The sequence below is a fragment of the Panthera pardus genome, unplaced genomic scaffold (genome assembly GCF_024362965.1).
Source record: "Panthera pardus isolate Hobbes unplaced genomic scaffold, ASM2436296v1 HiC_scaffold_24, whole genome shotgun sequence".
NCBI lineage: Eukaryota > Metazoa > Chordata > Mammalia > Carnivora > Felidae > Panthera > Panthera pardus.
This window is the reverse complement of record NW_026526810.1, coordinates 47,023,798-47,036,556: the sequence shown is the minus strand read 5'-3', so window position 1 is coordinate 47,036,556 and position 12,759 is coordinate 47,023,798. Positions and strand designations below refer to the sequence as shown.

The following is a 12,759-nucleotide window of genomic DNA, read 5'->3' as shown; positions in this document are numbered from 1 at the left end:
TATTTTCATCCAATAATTTAAAAATGTTTGCCAAGGGCTTCAAACTTTTTCGTAGCTGAGTATAGTCCTTTGTAATAGAAACAAGAACGAACCAACCCAACTGCTATGAAAATGATGGAGAAAAGAGAAGCCAAGGCATGCAGAATTACCTGTTAGTATAGAGGAATAAAGTGGAGTACTGTTAATGAAAAAATTCAAAATCTTGTAATAACGAAATCAGAGTGTAAAGAATTCACATTTTGGTGACGTCAGTGTTATGTACGATTTATATGAAATACATATGTTTCTTTCAAAATGTGAGTGGAGGAGTCAAATGTAGTGGGGAGAAAACTTTTGCAAGAGCTCATTCTGTTTTCCTCTTAGTGTAAATGTTAAATGGAGGGTGCTGTGGTTCACCCATATCATTTCCTCTTTGTTTGGAGCCATTGTGTTCTAATAGGAAAAATGCTACCAGAGTCTTAGTGACGCAGTGTCAGTTCCCCACCCTTTCCCCCAAATCTTTCCATCAGAGCATTTACTATAAGTAAGACTTCTGTACTGAACAAAGAAAGTAGCATTTTATTCCATTATTTAAAAAAAATAAATTATAGGCTCTCAAACCTCTTCTATGGGTGGGTTCTCAATATTTACCACTAACAATATGCCTTAAAATAAGTCCATATTCCAAGATCAAATGTGCAAAATTTGGTTCTGTTTTTAATTAAACCAAACTCTTTCTAAGTGAGTGAGAAATTAATAGTTAAAATGAATGATTAGAATAAGAATTGTCTCTTCTAAGGCTGGTAATCCCAAATTCTTTGATCTAGCTACCATTAAGCTCCTACCCTGACTGCTGGGACTAACTGAATCCAAACTTAATCAAATCAATCATACCAAGTAAAGGAACACTACCAACAGTTTCATTTGTAAGACCATAGGACACTAATATAATTTATGGAAGGTTTGAATTAGTACCTTGGGAAGACCTGTTATTTTTAATGACACTTCCTCAGGGAGAAAGACTGACTGCTACTACAACATGCTCTGAGAATCAATTTTACTTTTAAAATAATTTGTACCACTATATTACAGTGGAAAGTGCATGGGAAAGAACAAAATGGCAAACACAGCAGTGTTCTTCAAACATCAAAGGACATAAGAAATACCTGGGAATCTTTTTAAAATGCAGCTTTTGACTTTATTTGTCAGGCCTAATATCACAGTTTTGGTGACAATACTAGCCTGTGGAACTGTCTTTTGAGTAAGAAGGGGATAACTAACACAGACCTGCAGGGGTGCCTCTCTGACAGTGAGCCTGTGTCCTCAGCTGTAAAGTGGGCCATGAACACCACTGTCACAGGGTCACTGGAGGGGTAAGTGAAGTTGCAAAGTGCCAGGCAAGATAGGAGCATGGAATGAAGAGCAGAGAGCATGGTATATAACGCTGGTACTTGGTACATAGGCTTCGCTCTCACTCCCACAATGCTTTGTATGTGTCCTTTAGCTTGTGGGCTCTCAAAAATGAACTGCTAATGAGAAGATGGACTCATTTTCTATATTTAGTTTTCAAGATTTCACATTTGAAAGAATAGGTTTCCAAATATTACTTTGCTTTAAATGATTACCCATACAAACCCTACCTCCATAAACTTTACCTTAAAAAATAAAAAAGCCTGCCAAGTAAGACTAGATGAACAGCTCTTTCAAAATCATTGGATAAAAGTTTTAAATCGCCAGAGGTTGGGGCACGTGAGTGGCTCAATCAGTTGAGCTTCTGACTCTTGATTTCCGCTCAGGTCATGATGCTGGGGTCTTGGGATCAAGCCCTGCATTGGGCTCTGCATTGAGTGTGGAGCCTGATTGGGATTCTCTCTCTCTCTCTGCCCCTCCCTGCACTTTCTCTCTTTCTCTCTCTGTCTGAAATAAATAAAATGAAAAAAAAAAAATCACCAGATGGTGGCATCATTATGGGTTATTATTTGAGAATTGTCTTCTAGAATATGAAGTTATTCTCAGAGGGGTATGATTAGAATATAAACCAGATGTATTTTTCAAAACTTTATTGAAAAAAAAGTATAAATAAGTAGAAATTTAATATGAGGATGACCTAAGGAGTTTTCCAGAAACTTGAAGCATAAGTATGATAGAAAAAGCATGCATGTGTGAATGTATGAGCAAGAAAGAGAGAGGGGAAGAAAGAATAAAAAATGTGGAGGAGAAAAGTGAAGACAGAAATGGGAGAAGGATGAACAGGATAAGGAACAGTTTCAGAATTCCAAACAGTACAAAAAATTTCTAAATCTCTGTAAATATTTGGTCTCACCAACAAATAGCATAATTTAAATTTACCTGTAAACTAAGAAAGTTAAAAACAGGACAAGATTGTCTTTTAGGTCTAAAGGGAACAAATTAAGCACTAAGATAAGCACTTTTTGAAAAGAAAAAAGTCCCCTTTAAACTTAAAATATGACATGTTCTGGGTATAGCAAAATAATCCAGAAATTTTCTATTTTTCATCCCTTCTCTTGCTTTTCAAGGGGTAAAAACAACAACGCTTCTGATGCTTTTGATTTTGCTTCCTGGTTTTACATTTGATTATATTAGAAATAAAGTATACTTATTACCACAATATGTCAACATCTTAAATGGAATAAAATGAAATGGAAGGCACGAAAAAGGCAGTCAAAGCAAGGGAGGAGTATGTTAAAAATAATTTCATTACCACTTATGAATTAGTCTTTAATTACCCCCTTAGTTGTACTAAGAACTAGAATTATTTCCTTTAATTTTATTTATTGAAGGGAAAAATAATAAAATGATTGTTATCTTTAAAAAAACATCCTATCTTAAATACTTTTAAATATGGTAAGACTTCATTCATTTGGAGTCCCTTAATTCAAAATTTGTTACCATTCATATTGAATGTGGATTGAAATTTATCTTTTTGCCTTGCAGAAATTTCCAAGATAGTGCAAATTAATAAGATAAATCAGTTATCATGGGAAATTTAAAAATATTTAAGAGAAAAAGCAGTTTTCAAATATCTTTTAGTACTTTTCTATTCACATGTGCAGATAAGCTGATAAACACCATATTTTTGGTATTGATTCAACTAAGCCAGGTAACAGTTTGATTTATTACAAATATATCACTTGGCATTTCTTTTAAAATACACTATAATTTTGGGTTTTCGCTAATTCAGCACCTTTATAAATTCATGATATAATGTTTCTGACTTCCAAGTTACTTAGGCTAGGAAATCAAAATTATAATCATGCGTAGCCAAAAATTCTATTACAAAGAAATTAGTCTTGTTTTATTGTTCTTCTGGCACTATCAAATGAATGATACGGTTCTCCTTTTTTCTCCCCCAATTAACCTATTTTTCTTGGCATTCGGTGAAAGTTTAGTTTTTAATATATTCTTTTCATTGTGTAATCTGTATGCTATCTGAACAACTCTAGTCCAACATTTCTCTATTAGCATATTTTTTCTAAGAAGGAAATATAGGATATAGAAGCAATTTTCTTTTAGGTAAAATAAGGAGAGGTGCTAAGTATTGATTTGTTTTAAAAATGCCAACATTATTTTATTTTATTTTATTTTTAAAGCTATGATTTACTGTGCGTTTATTATTCGCCAGGCACTGTGTTGAGCACTTTATAGTCATTTTACATTATCTCATTTAATCCATTAAACTACAAATAAGGTCAGTCCTACTTTAAAGATGGGAAAACTGAGTCTCTTAAAGGTTTAATACCTTGCTCAAAGTCCTATTGTTAGTCAGTGGTGGAAATTGGATTCAAGTCAGGTTTATTTGTTCCTCAAGTTCCACCATGTTATCTTCCTTGAAGAAAGGATTATATCCACTGTTTCAGGAGCCATGTATTGGAGTAAATCAAGCAAAAAGAACTAGTTAAAGTGGGGTGTGAAGATGACTTTGGCACTTGAGATGACGTAAGATACCTAGGAGACAAAATAGGGGCTCCTTGGTCACAATCAGTGTGGCGTGAATGCCATATACTTCCTAGGACTGACAGAGAAGTAGGTTCTGAGAATGCTGGTAAAGGTAATAGACTCGCCTTGCTTAACCACTAATGTGTGGGTGTATAATATGAGAGAATATTATACTTTCTGCAGTCTGGGATGCTAATGTTGAATGATCATTGGAGGAAACTAGGTCAAGTTTTGTGATAAAGTGGAATACTGATTTAAGTCATGTTTTGCATAGCTTCAGTGCCTCTTTTGCATTTCAGTATGTGAACTCAATTTATTTAACCAGTTCACTCTTCACAGATTCCAGGCATTTAGTATCTATATATTTTGTTCTCCAACAAGTTTTTGCTGTAACTAATTGTTTTTCTTAGAACTTCACCATCTGTGGAACCCCCAGTTAGATTCTTAAGTTTGGTATCACATCAGTCATGGTACATTGCATTGGAGAAAACCTAAGCCTGCATATCTCGTTTTTAGCATTCAAGGTCTTCTATGGTGTTCCTGGTCTTCCTGGTTAACAAGATATGAGCCAAGATCTGTTGTTGAACCTATTCTAGGTACTGTTCGTGCTTCCACACAGATCTATACCTGGACTGATGCTAAAATTGTTTGCTTCCATGCATCTAGACAGACTGCTAGAATTAATATAACTGAAAAATAGATAAGAATCAAGCTATTATCTCCATACTTCTCCCACTTGAGTCAGCCATTAAGTTACAGCTTTATCAGTCTTCATTGGTCGAGTGTTTGCTCCCTGTTGGCTGTAAATCATTCATAGATTTTAAAGCCTATGGTAGGACAATTTGTAACTGTTTTCTTAATTGGATGTACTTAATTTTCAAAAGCCATTAACAAAGCCAAGTTTAACATTAACAGCCTTTGAAAAAATTCCAGAGTGGGTACGTTGGAGATGGCCAGTAATGCTGTCCTGTGATGAAATTAGTGTCATCTCTCCCTTTACCTCTTGGTGAGATATTAGTGTAATTAATGTGGTAACTTAGTTAAGTCTGTAGTAAATTATTTATTTATTTATTTATTTATTTATTTATTTATTTATTTATTTTTACTACTACTTAACTTTATTTATTTATTTATTTATTTTTAAATTTACATCCAAATTAGTTAGCATATAGTGCAACAATGATTTCAGGAGTAGATTCCTTAGTGTCCTTTACCCATTTAGCCCATACCCCCTCCCACAACCCCTCCTGTAACCCTCAGTTTGTTCTCCATATTTATGAGTCTCTTTACGTTTTGTGCCCCTCCCTGTTTTTATATTATTTTTGTTTCCCTTCCCTTATGTTCATCTGTTTTGTCTCTTAAAGTTCTCATATGAGTGAAGTCAGATGATTTTTGCCTTTCTCTGACTGACTAATTTCCCTTAGCATAATACCCTCCAGTTCCATCCATGTAGTTGCAAATGGCAAGATTTCATTCGTTTTGATTGCTGAGTAATACTCCATTGTATATATATATACCACATCTTCTTTATCCATTCATCCATCGATGGGCATTTGGGCTCTTTCCATACTTTGGCTATTGTTGATAGTACTGCTATAAACATGGGGGTGCATGTGTCCCTTCGAAACAGCACACCTGTATCCCTTGGGTAAATACTTAGTAGTGCAATGGCTGAGTCAGTTGTAGGGTAGTTCTATTTTTAGTTTTTTGAGGAGCCTCCATACTGTTTTCCAGAGTGGCTACACCAGCTTGCATTCCCATAAAAATGCCAACATTATTATTAAGAAACTTCTTCCTCAGTACCTTAACCTATATTTTGACAACTTTAAAGCCCATTTATGGCTGAAATCAAACCATAAAACTGTTTTAGGGTTTTACAATAACATAACTCAAGTTTTGATTGCATGGGGCCTACAATAGTTTGAGTGTCAGAGACATTCTTAATTGGAAAAAAGAGGGAGGATGACCCTTAACATTTTCATCAAAATACAGACTTAATACTGCCTGCCATGAGAAAAGCTTTCCCTTTGCACCAGAGTTCCTTAAAAAGAGATTCTGTTTCTACTTCCACATTTTTGTGGTAATTGATTTATAAGATGCTTACCGGTTCTCATTTCAAGGGAGTAAGAGGTCCAGTTCCCTCTGATCCAGACTGAGTTTTGGGTTATAGCATTCCTCGTAGCTAAAATTTCTAACTGCCTGATTTTCCCATCCACTACTCTCTCAGGTTTCTTTGGTTCCACAAAATGGAAACACTATTTATCCTGTTGCAAACGTCAGATATCTGGGATTGAACGTTGACAGCTCCTTGTCTTTCACATAATCTATCATTGAGCTTTGTCTCCAACATTTATTTGCTCACTTCCTTCACTCTCTTCTCCACCATCCTAGTCTAAATTATATCATCACCTCCAACCTGAGTACAGCCATAGCCTCCTCTTAACTGGCCTCCTTACTTCAACTTTTGACATTCTCCAAATCATCCTCCATGTTTTCAGAATGATCACAGGACTCATTGATTATAACCCATTATATTTAGAATTGAACCCAAAATTCCTGTTGTTGGTATCAAAAGCCCACATACATTGGTTGGTCTCGTATCACCCAACTTTCCCTTTGTTCACTGTGCTCCAGTTATACTGTCACCTTTCAATTTCTAGTATACACCAAGCTCATTTTCACCTCAGAACTTTTGTTTTCCCTGTTACCTTTGCCAGGAATGGGCTGCCACTTCTGATTTCTTCTTATCCATCAGATCTCAGCTTAAATGTTACCTTGTCAGAAAAGCCTTTTGTGCCCAGATTTCAACAAGCCCTTTCTTCCCTTTTCATTTGTGTTATTTGCCACCATAGTAACTTATTTATTTCCTCCTCTAATATCATCAGAATTCTTTTTATGTACTTATTATCTGTCCCTTCCTCCATAATTTGAGTTTCATGAAGTCAGGGACTTTGCTTATCTTATTGAACAGTGTATCTCTATTATATTTGCATACTATGTAAATACATGGTAAGTGATGATTTGAATTTGCTGAGTTAACAGAATAAATAGGATCAAGGATTTTATTGTATCATTAAAAACTCAATACAAAAAATTTCAAAGGAAATATCTGATTATTGCTTACACGATTCTTGGGTCCCTCATGAAGACTGAAGATATAAGAAGGAAGAGAGACAAAGAGAGAGAGAAAATTTGTAAGGAGTATTTCTTCTCTATTAGTCCTTTCCCTACCAAGAAAACAAGTGGGGAGCAGGTATACCTCCCTTCACCCTAAATCAAGTGAGAGGGTCTAGTGTTTGAAGACTATAGAGGACTACTGAGGATATTGGGAATAGTGGTTTTCATATTAGAAAAGAAGACTAGAAAAAACAATTACTTGGCTTAGTATATGTGGATGATAATTCATAAGAAGAAACAGTTTTGGAAGAAGTTGTGGTGGTAGAAATGATAACTTTTGGAAGTGATTAGATGAATAAGGATTGGACTAAGTATGATTAAGTTAATATTAAATACCATTGAGGGAAAAATTTGAGAAATATTTAAAGATGGCAAGAATGTTTAGCTTGAAGAGAAGCCTAAGGAGAAATATTAACCTCTTCTCTTAAGTATGAGTTATCTTGTTAGCCACCAGATTTATAAGAATCTGTAATTTAATGGATACCTGGCTTTTCATGGATGCATCTTTATACTAAAAATGTTTAACTCCATAACTTTCTTCTCCTTCTTTGCTATCATAACTATCTTTATTCTGCTTCCTTCTGCTACTTCTGAAAAGTTCATGTGGTGCTAAAAAGCCATGGTTTTAAAGCTAATGAATTAAAAAAAACCCAATTTTGTTAGCAACCCAGTAACATTTATTAAAGATTTAAAAACATTTTTTGTTGCTAGTTTCCCCCCTTATTTTCCTGTTTTGCTATGTAGACAGAGAATATGGAACCAAAGAATGATGACTTAAAGCAAAGAATGTAATAACCCTAATTGCACAGGGTCCTTGTTGTCTTTCATGATATTCTCCTAGGGGTGAAGAAAAATTCTCTCCCTACCCAGTATAAAGCTTTACAGCTTTTCAACTGTTAGAATGGCACTAGGCTGTCAAAATTAGGCACTAATATATAGCACTGAATCAAGGAGACTGATTCTTTGCTAAAGTTAAGCATTAATTTAAGTGGAGTCAAGCCAATTAAGAGTGAATTACGTAACTTCATTATATAGAAATTTCCAAATTAAAAAAAAAAAGAACTCATAATAACTCTAGATATCTTTCTCTAGGTCTAAAGTTGCATAGTAATTTGGAAAATTAATAACACATTTTTGAGAACTTTAGCTTTAGATTAGCATTTCAGAGAACTTTTTATAAATATAGAATTAAATAAAACATACATTTTTATAGACTTAGAGACACAAAGAGTCAAGTTACATTTGTAAACTGAGATATTTATACAGCTGAGTCAGAGGCACACCACAATTTTGAACATATGACTCAGACTTTGTACCCTTATGTACAATTAGTTTTAAAATGTTAGGGCATTATGCCAAGAGTAACCACAAAGTTTACAAAGCTGAGGATTTATAGGGACCCCAGGCTTGCTCAATTACTTCTGAGATTTTACTCCTGAGTTTAAGCCACTATTTTTGACCAGGTCCATCAGATTTGGAGCAGACACACCTATACTCCAGCTTCCTATTGCACTTAGAATAAACCCAAACCCCTACTACCATAAGGATAGTATACCATAGTATACCATAAGGATAGTATACCATAAGGATACCATGACCTTCAAAGTTCTTCATGATCTGGTCCCTACCTACTTTTTGTTTCATTTATCTATCACTATTTTCCCCATTGCTCACACCTGAAGCCATTCCTGTTCAAGGAAGCTTAAAATTTATCTCTTTAGACAGGCCTTTCCTACTTAAAGTAGGAGCCTCTACCCATTTACCCCCATCTCCTTGAATATCTTCGTTGCATCCTAATGTCCACCTCCCATTTACTCACACGACAGATATACATGTTTATGTTTGTTCCCTCACTGGAATGCATACTCTGTAAGGTCAGAGATCACTTCCAGAATATTCACCATTGTATCTCAACATCTGGCACCAAGTAGTTATTTGATAAATATTTGTTTAGCGAGTGGGTCAAGGAAGTAAGTAATGTTGGTTGTACACAGCATGATCCAAAGTTGGGCCTAAATTAATGGAATGGAAAAAAAATTATGGAATGGGACTGACAGGAGAAAAGATGAAGGTTTATCCACAGTGTGATGATAGCTGTAGAGGAATGCAATGGAAACAAATCTTGGACCATAATCTCAAATATGTAAGAAATAACATATAAATTTATGTTTATAAATCAACCTTGCATTAACTTTGAGAATGTTATTCCGCACCCCCCCCCCAAGTAAATAATAGAGGTAAAAAACTTAACCTCTATTGTTCCTGGGTTCCCCTCTTCTGCCTCAAGATGGTGTTGGATTCAAGGACAAGGCAAGGGATTCTGATTTTCGAGTCATTTGTCTACTCTAGTTACTTCTGGGTGTTCACTGACTCTGTTCACACAGTTCCTTCAAGTATGGGCTTCCTGCTGCTTCCAGATTTCTTTTTGAAACATGGGAAATCTTTATGAGGGGTACTTACGGCTCCATCTATTTAGACACATGAGGCAGTCCTTGCTCTCCTTACTCCCTGGAGCTTTGCTGCTTCTGCCGTGTGCTACGGTGTTTCTAGATATACAGGAGCTTGGTCCCCAAATAGACTTTTATCTCCCCAGTCTAAGGACTCTAACTTTCCCAGATTGCTTCCCAAAGGCACTCTGATGCTTCCCTTCCTTTCAAGGCACTCAGTAGAACCCTGTGAAGTGGATTCAGACTTTATCCAAGTCAGGAAGTGTATATGACTTTTTTCTCCCACATCTTTCCTTTCCATTTACAAAGTTTGGCTATCTTTCTGACAATATGGAGAATAGAAAAATAGGATAAATGAACATAATTTAATATTACATAAGCTTATGCTAGTAGGAGTTAAACAAATTTGGAGTTAAAACAAAATAGAGCAGGGAGAGTGGTTCTGTTCATGTCACTCTTCTTAACATACTATAGTGGTTTCCTATTGCTTTTAGGATGAAGATCAAACTCCCTGACATAGCCCAACAGGACCGTGGCTACCTCTGCAGCCTCTTCATGCATCACAGTCCTTCTCATTCTCTGTAATAAAACCATATTGGTGTTTGTAGCTTTTCCTTACAGTACTTGTCCATGATAGTCATTTCCTTTAATAAGATGAGAAACCTAAGGGATAACTATAATGAATGCCATTTTACCTGTCAGCTTAGTAATATACTATACTATATTAATATACTATATTGATAATATACTATATTGAACAAGAATCATACTTCTGTACTGCTAGTGGAATTATAAAATTAGTACAACTTCTGTGGAGGGTTAAGTTGGCAATATCTATCTAAATTTTATATATATGGACAAATTCTGGATATTGATGCTACAAATATATTTGCACAGTAAAAAAATGACACATTTATAACTTTATTCATTGTAGCTTTTTTTTTGTAATAGAAAATGACTGGAAAAAAATTAAATGTTTATCAATAGAAGGCTAGACAAATACATTGCGATATACCCATTAATGAAGTACTATGTAGCTGTAAAACAAAATGAGGAAATTTACTAAATACTAATGGGAAGACTTTCTATTTTTATTAAGTAAAAAATGCAACATGCAGCATATTGTCTATGGCATGCTACTTTTGTATAAAAGGGGGAAAAGTAAAAAATATATATGTGTATATATATATATATATATATTCACACATATGTATTCAACTTGCCTGTATATGCATAGAAAACTCTGACAAGATACATAAGAAACCAATAATAATGATTGTCTATACTTTTTGATAAAGAATGGGAGCTAAGAGGATGCGGAACAGGATAGGACATAAAAAGGTAAAATAATGAAAATATTTAATGATTGATGTTCCCTTCTATTGATTACATTATACATACTTATGAATGTGACATGGGTTTAAAATTATTGAAATGCAAAATTCATTAAACAAAAGCTATTTTCTATCATTTACCTCTTTGTGAAATAGGGATATAACAGAGGTTGCTTAAGCAAAACTAGATGGTGAGTAATCATACTTAAACAGCTGTTAATGTTTTCATGATATTTGTTGAAATAGATCCTTTGTATTCTTTTTACATATTCTATCCCCATATCAAACTAGGCAAGTATCAGGCACTGTTTCTTAAAAGACTTAAATACAGTTCCCTTGTTGAGATTAAGCCACTCATTAATACTACCGGGATTATATTTTCAAATCACAGAGTACAATAACATCTAATGAAGGTAAAGTGAAGAGATCACAATTTTATACTTTGTTTCCAATTTTACAGTTAACTCTATCTAGCAGATTTTAAGGAGGCCCTAGCACTCTTTATCAACACTGTCCATCTCTTTTATTTAAGTCTTGAGCATTGAATTAGCAAATTTTGACTTCTAATCTGTTGATTTCTTAGTTTAAAATCTGTAGGGTCAGTGTGGAACAGATGGATTTAGTAGCTTCTGAAAATCCTTACATGTGAACTGACTGTTAACAATTTTCACTTTAGAAGGAATATCCAAGTTCCAGGAGTTCTGACACTGCTCTTTATTGTTGCCTATGGAGGGATGGTTCAGAACACAGCAACATCATACTTTCTTTCCTTCTCTTCTTCCTCCATTTGGAGAAATACATGATAGAATTTTTATCTAGCTTTTTCAACAGATGCAATTAGAGAAGGTTCCATGCTCCTCTGCTCTAATAAACTTACAAATTTCAATATCTGATGCCTAAAGAGTAACTTGGTACATTTAACCTATTCCATGCTCTGGATTTTGTTGCCCAAAAGCAAGGAGATCACATACACTATAATCTGAAAGGACTTAATTTTCTTTTCCTATTTGGTCTACATGCACCACCTGGTGGTAAAGTAGTGCATTTCAAGTGGGGGGTGTGTGTGTGTGTGTGTGTGTGTGTGCGCGCGCTGGGAGTATGAACATGGGAAAGAGAATTTCAATATACATTCCTAAATATTGATTTAGATTAACAATGCAATCATTTTGCAGCAAATAACTAATAAAATACTGGGCCACTACTATATTTATAGGCCAGAACAGGAAATAAAGGGGAGGAAAACTCAGGCGGAAAAGTAAAATAGCTTTCTCTTAACTTGCATTAACTACAGCTCTTATAATTCATCCCTAGAGTAACACTTATTTATTGTGCTAATGTTCTTACTGAGGCAAAAGTCAAACATTGATAACCATTGTAAAACCATTTTATTTATTTTTAATTTTTAAGAATTACAATTGTTGAAAGTATGCATCTTCTTCCTTATATTAGTAGTTAGTATAAGTCCAAGTCATAGAATTTTAAAACTACAGGGCACCACAGACTAATGCACTATTTTTACAAATGCAGTAATGTAGTAGCTGAGACTCAGAAATGCCAAGTGACTTGCCCAAGGTCATACTGGTAATTAGTGGCTCAGCTCAAATAAGAAACTAGATGTTCTAAGTTTCAGTCTAAGAATATAAAACATAAAAAATATACTTATATACAATGGTCAAATACCTCTGCATGAAAAGATATACCCTTGACTCAGCTACACAGTGCTTCAGAGCACTAAGATGTGAGTTAATAAACACACATTATTAGTTTTATTCTAAAATTCTGAGTACAAAGAAGTAATAGGAGAAATGCATGTATCATAAAGCTATGGAAAAGATTTTCTAACTAGCAAAAATCCCTTTTATATA

The 12,759-nt window shown here is 34.6% G+C and overlaps 1 protein-coding gene across 7 annotated transcripts in view; it reads right to left on the bottom strand.

Annotated features, from left to right (window-relative positions):
- FAM227B (family with sequence similarity 227 member B) overlaps window positions 1-12,759 on the bottom strand; it is a 195,121-nt gene that overhangs the window by 55,177 nt on the left and 127,185 nt on the right. The window lies entirely within an intron of this gene.